A 5,869-nucleotide genomic window follows, 5' to 3' on the forward strand; every position below is an offset into this window, starting at 1 on the left:
GACAAAGTGGGGGTGAGTGGGTTCTAGAGCTAAGGAGGGGTAACACTCAATTTGTGGGTGGTGTGTTTAGGTGAAACGGCAAATGCTGTGAACATCTGTAGCCATGAAATGATGTAACAACCGTGCATCTTCTATCATTCAGTTAGGGAATTTGTTAGCACAAGGACTGGATTTATCCATGCTCATTACTGTAACTTTGGTGCCTAATATGGTATCTGGTACACTGTGAGGACTTGATACATATTTATTGAGTGATTAAATGAACAAATAAATATTTGTAACTTCCTAATCTACTTAAATAAATGATTGTATAGCCTGTCACTTGGGACACCTTTGTCAATTATTTGATGTACATTTAGAAGCATGAGCCTGGATTTTAAATATTTGCTTGTAACTAGACAGTATATTAGTTGGGCTAGGCTAATTGCCGCATCAAATAGCTTCTGCATCTCAGTGAACTTATTCAATAAAGGCCTATTTTGTATCTGTTCTGTGTCTCAACGCTGATGGAGGAGGGGTAGGATGGAGGGACCCAGCTTTTTCTTGTCTGGTAGCTCCAGCGACCCGTAGATAGTCACAGGTCTTCATAGGGTTTCCCTTTTGTACCTGGTGATAAATGCCAGGAGAGCACATGAAGGGTACTATGTGGCCTTTCAGTCGTCAGACCTGCAGTGTCATCCAGCCTCCGGTCCACATCACATCGGATGGTGCATGGCCACCTGATTACTGAGATTTTGGAAAATGTGGTGTAGCTCCACGTAAAGGAGGAAAAGAGAGTGGTGTCGGGCGAAGGCACTGCGAGTGTATATGTCATGTGTATTGAGGAAATGTAGAGATATGAGGATGCTCTCCCAGGGGAGCTGTGTGCTGGCGATGCGGGGAGAAGTACCAAGGGCAAACATCCCAGAGCCTCAGTGTTGAAGAAATAGGAAGAGGAATGGCGAAGACAGGAGGCAAAAGTGAAGTTAAAAAGCCAGCTGGATGGCCACAGGGCTGAGAGGACACTGTGTGAAGGCTGGAATTTTCTGTTTGGATTTAGTAGCACCGCGAATATATATCTAAATATCCCTGTCTATATCTATACCTATATGTATATGTAAGAGAATATTTTTGAGACTTTGTTTATAAAATGGTGAAAGGACATAGGATAGTAGTTAGTGGTCAGACAAGGTGATTGATACTCAGGACTGGACTAGAAAAAAACGGATGGGAGAAATTTGTGAATGCTTGAATATTACAGAGAAAGAAGCATAGTATATAGACTTAGGAACAAGTAAACAGACTGTTGGACAAACAAGAACTAGTCTTAAGCAGACTCATGAGTGTATGGCCATTTGGCTAGGAAATGGGCTGTTCCTGACACAGACATGTGTACATTTATGTGTGCAAGCATCATTGTGTGTATGTGTAGGTTGTGTGTGCATACTTTACTTTTTCTGGAAGGGATTTTAAGCAGCATAGAAACACATTCCAGGACATAGGATGAAACAAGTATCTAGAAACTGAGAAAATGATATATTCAGACAATTATGTTTGACATGTATTTAGGCATTATAATATCTATAACTTGTTTAGTGGCATCATATCTTAGGTAGAGATTCACTCATGTTTACTCTAGACATTGCACACAAGAGTCCCTGGGCACTTGCTGTTTGCTCTTTGTATTTTACAACAGCCATTGATCACAAGATGCAAACAGCAAATAGACACTGCCTGTTGGAGCCCCAGACATAGCCTGAAAATATAACAGCAAGCTTCGTGTTGTTTCTCTTTGATTACACCTTGTTTTTGGCCCTGTATAGCATTCTCTGAGCCAATATTTATTATATTTTCTGATCTCTTTCTCTGGAGCTTTTGATACTCCAAGGGCTTTGCTTGTGCATCCTTATGTCTACAGTATTTCCTCCTGTCCCTTCCTCTCAGCATCTTGTTCTGCAAAGTGCAGCTTACTTGTCATATGTTCTAAGTAGGTCTTCCCGGGTTCCTCCAGGCTGGAGGGATGCTCTATGTGTTTAGTTAGCCCCTGTTCTTCTATCAAGGGATCCAGGTTAGACTTTCATCTCAGCTTGGGATAGGGGTGCAAAGAAGAAAATTTTCAGAAATTGTAGCTCACCCACAGTGATACAGAGGGAAGGATGTACCTGGAAAAGGGCTGAAGATTTTCCAAATTGGGTGAGTTGGGGGTACAGCCTTACTAAGGCAAGTTGTACGTTCACACATACTTGAGGTCAGGTCAAACCGAATCCCAGATTTGTGGCTGCCACTGAGCCTGTATCATCCTTAGCAAAGTACTTTACCTCTCACATCTTCAGGTCCCACTGAAATAGCCACAAAAGAAGGTTATTATACTGGTCTTCCAAAATAAGGCAGTGCAGATTGGGTGATTTAAATAGCTGTGCTTTAAGGCACTGACTTACTGATTCAAGTTTTCCAGGCCAGAAGGTCAATATCAAAATGTGCACCATTGCTCTCTCCTGCGCCCTTTCTCTTCGGCATACAGTTAGCTGGTTCATTCTCTCTGTATCAGCATCTGTACCATCTATGTCCTAAGGAGACAAGTGACACTTCCTTAGGGTCTACCATACAAACCTTACTCTACCTTGGGTACTTACTTAGTGCTTTTATCTCTCAGGATATTAGATACTGTAGTACTACTGGGAATTAGGACTTCAGAATATGAATTTAGGAGAGGGAAAAATTCAGGCCTTATAAATGTCACCTTAGGGTCTGGCACGGCCTTGCTGAATGTGTGGCTTTTCTAATGGCCCTAGAATCAGTGATGAAGGGACAGAGATGAAAAATGGCCACTGGGGACAGAATCCAGGCCAAGAGGAAGTAGATGGAGTTTCTGAGACATGGGAGGGGATACTTTCCAAAATCTTAATTTTTGCATGTCTGGGTTGAATCCCCAGAACAGGTGAGGGGACCATGCTTCCTACAACTGCTAATTTGTTGCTGTGGCCATCCCAGGATGGTCTTCACACTGATGCCTCTTTGGATCAATATCTGGCTACCGATGCCTGAAGATTGTGAGGGACAATCCACTGGCCCTGAAAGTGTGTTGACACGTGAACTTAGGGTCATCAAACATTCCCCCTAGTTCAGTTTTCTACTTTGTAAAATGGCAGTTCTAGGAGTTATATATACTTTGTGGGACCCACTGCAAAACAACAACAACAACAACAACAACAACAACAACAACAACAACAACAACAATCAGGTCCTCCATTCTTAGGAAGCCCCTGCTGTAGTAGGTTTCCATTTGGCATTTGAAGATGTGTTTAGTGTTATTTATCCCTTGTCTTTTAAAACAAGCTAAGGTGCTGGGGTAAAGTGCTGGCTGCATAAGCATGAAGTTCTTGGTTTGTGAGTTTAGATCCTCAGAATCCACATGAAGTCTGAGTAAGGCAGTGTGTGCCTATAACTACAGCACTAGATGGGGGAAGTAAAGGGAGTTGGATCCCCAGAGTTCATTGGGCTAATTAGAGAGCACATAGCTAATTGGTGAGCTCTAGGTTCAGTAAGAGATCTTGACTCAAAAATACCATGGGAAGTGATAAAGATACTTGATATTGATCTCTGGCCTCTACACAGATGAATACACACATGAACATGTATGTTTATCTCTCACACACACACACACACACACACACCACCACCACCACCACCACCCACAACAACAACCAAAGCAAAGTTATTAAGCACTTCAAGTCAGTGACAGCTGAATCTTAGAACTAAGTGCGTAGAGTCCATGTGTGGCTACATTTAGACTTCTCTGATTATTTTGTACACCAGTACCATTCCTCAGCCCTTACTCATGATTCCCTCACCCAGTGTGTTTCCCCCTCCCCTTTCACTTCACTTGGCCTTGGATGCTTTTAAAGAATCAGGATCAAGGGTGAACATCAGTCCCCAGGGCCTGAGAGTCATAGTTGAGTTTGTGTTTATGCTGTAGAGCTATAGCACTTTTGTTCTTTGGTAGCCTGGGAAATCCCCGTGTTCCCTAGCAACAAGACCCATTTGGAGCCGTTGCTACGGAAACCCTGGGATTTCCATAGTTACTGAGAGCTCATGCAGCATCTCTTTTCCTATAGCTGAACATATCTGGTGTCAGCAGAAGAGGGGGAAGGGAGCTGATCTGGTGCTGCCAAAGGGGACAGGGCTGTTTTCCCTGTATTTTATGACTCTGCGCAGAGGGGCAAACAGATGAGCAGGGACAGGGCCTGACTGCAAGGATTATGAGTCAATAGTGCTATTCTCATCACATAGAAACCTCTAAGTAATGAGTGATCAATTTGGAGTAATGTGGTCTGCTGCGTTCCCATGGTCCCCAGTGACCCAGCACAGAAATCACCGAATACATTGTATCTACTTATCTGAGCAGGCACCAAACCTTGTTTTTGGTTGTCTGGAGAAAGAGGAAGAGTATTTCTGAATGCATGAAATAAAACAGGTATATTTTGAATTTTAATTGAAAAATACTACCAAAATATTTTTCTTACAGCATAGTGTTGTCATAAAACGTGTGTGTCTCTTCTTTAATGCATCACATAAAAAAGGGAGTGGCAGATCTAATTACTGTAATTTCAAAGTACTGACAAGTGTAAAAGACATTTGGAGAGAGTTGCTGATTATTATTATCTTACGACTGACTGTTTACACCCTTAATCTAATAAAGCTAACTTTCAGTTAGAGGCTGGTAAAAACAAAATATACTTTACCAGATTTAATTCCACAGACTCTTTAAATTTTATGGATGTTGTGGACTCTGGGCTGATGAGTCAGTCTGTGCCCAGGCTCTGTGAGTGAGTGACTCAGCAAGAGGAACAGAGGGCCTCCTGCTACTTCTTAAAGAGCTGGGCTATTTAAACAAATAATGCTGGGAACAAGTGAATACACATAAATCAAGGAAGCATGCTGGTGCCTCACTATACGCCATGTATATAAATTAACTCAAAACAAATCAAAGACATAAATTATAAAGCATAAAGAAAAAATGGGAGAAAAGAGCTTTATGACATTGGATATGAAAACTTTTTTAAAAAATATAGCATCAAAAAATACACATGACCAGAGAACAATTAGATAAATAAGGCTACTTCAAAAGTAAAACACATCTACATTCCAAAGGAAACCATCAAAAGAGTAAAATGGCAATCCATGAAATGAATGAATGTGTGTGTGTGTGTGTGTGTGTGTGTGTGTGTGTGTGATAATTTTTCTGTTATCCACTATATGCAAATAACTTTTACAAGTGGACAACAACAAAAACTCTTTTATGTTAAAAATAGATAAGGGGCTAAAGAGATGTGGTTAAAAATACACACTGCTCTCTTAGAAGACCCAAGTTTGTATTTTAGAATCCATATGTAAAAGTAACTTTTATTTTCCTGGCTCAATTGTTGTCTGAGAGGCAAACTGCATCCTTCTGCTAACCTAGGCCTGGTCCTGGAAGCTTCTAGCCTCCATACAGTCTAACCTAGGCCTAGAATAGTTTCAGCGTCTGAGACTTACTATTTAATAAGCTCACCCTTACTTGTTCTTTCTGGTTTGTCACTTTGTCTGCCACTCAATAAAACATCATTTTCAAACATGGGTACTTCCTTCTACAAACTCACTGTTTGGGATTAAAGGCGTGTATCACCACACCTGGACCTAAGCTTTTCTTTACCTGAAACTTGCTCTACACCTGGATGGCCTTGAGCTCAGATCTGCTTGCCTCTGTCTCTTGTAGTAAAGGTGTGTTTGTATTCCAGCCGGATCACACTGACCTAGAGGCCTTTGGATGTGATCTTTTGCCAGAGAAGCCATGCTCCTATTACATATGGCACTCAATGTGGTTGGTAAGAAAACCTTATATGATTGAAGA

The sequence above is a fragment of the Acomys minous genome, assembly GCF_964271855.1.
Source record: "Acomys minous genome assembly, chromosome: 7".
Classification (NCBI taxonomy): domain Eukaryota; kingdom Metazoa; phylum Chordata; class Mammalia; order Rodentia; family Muridae; genus Acomys; species Acomys minous.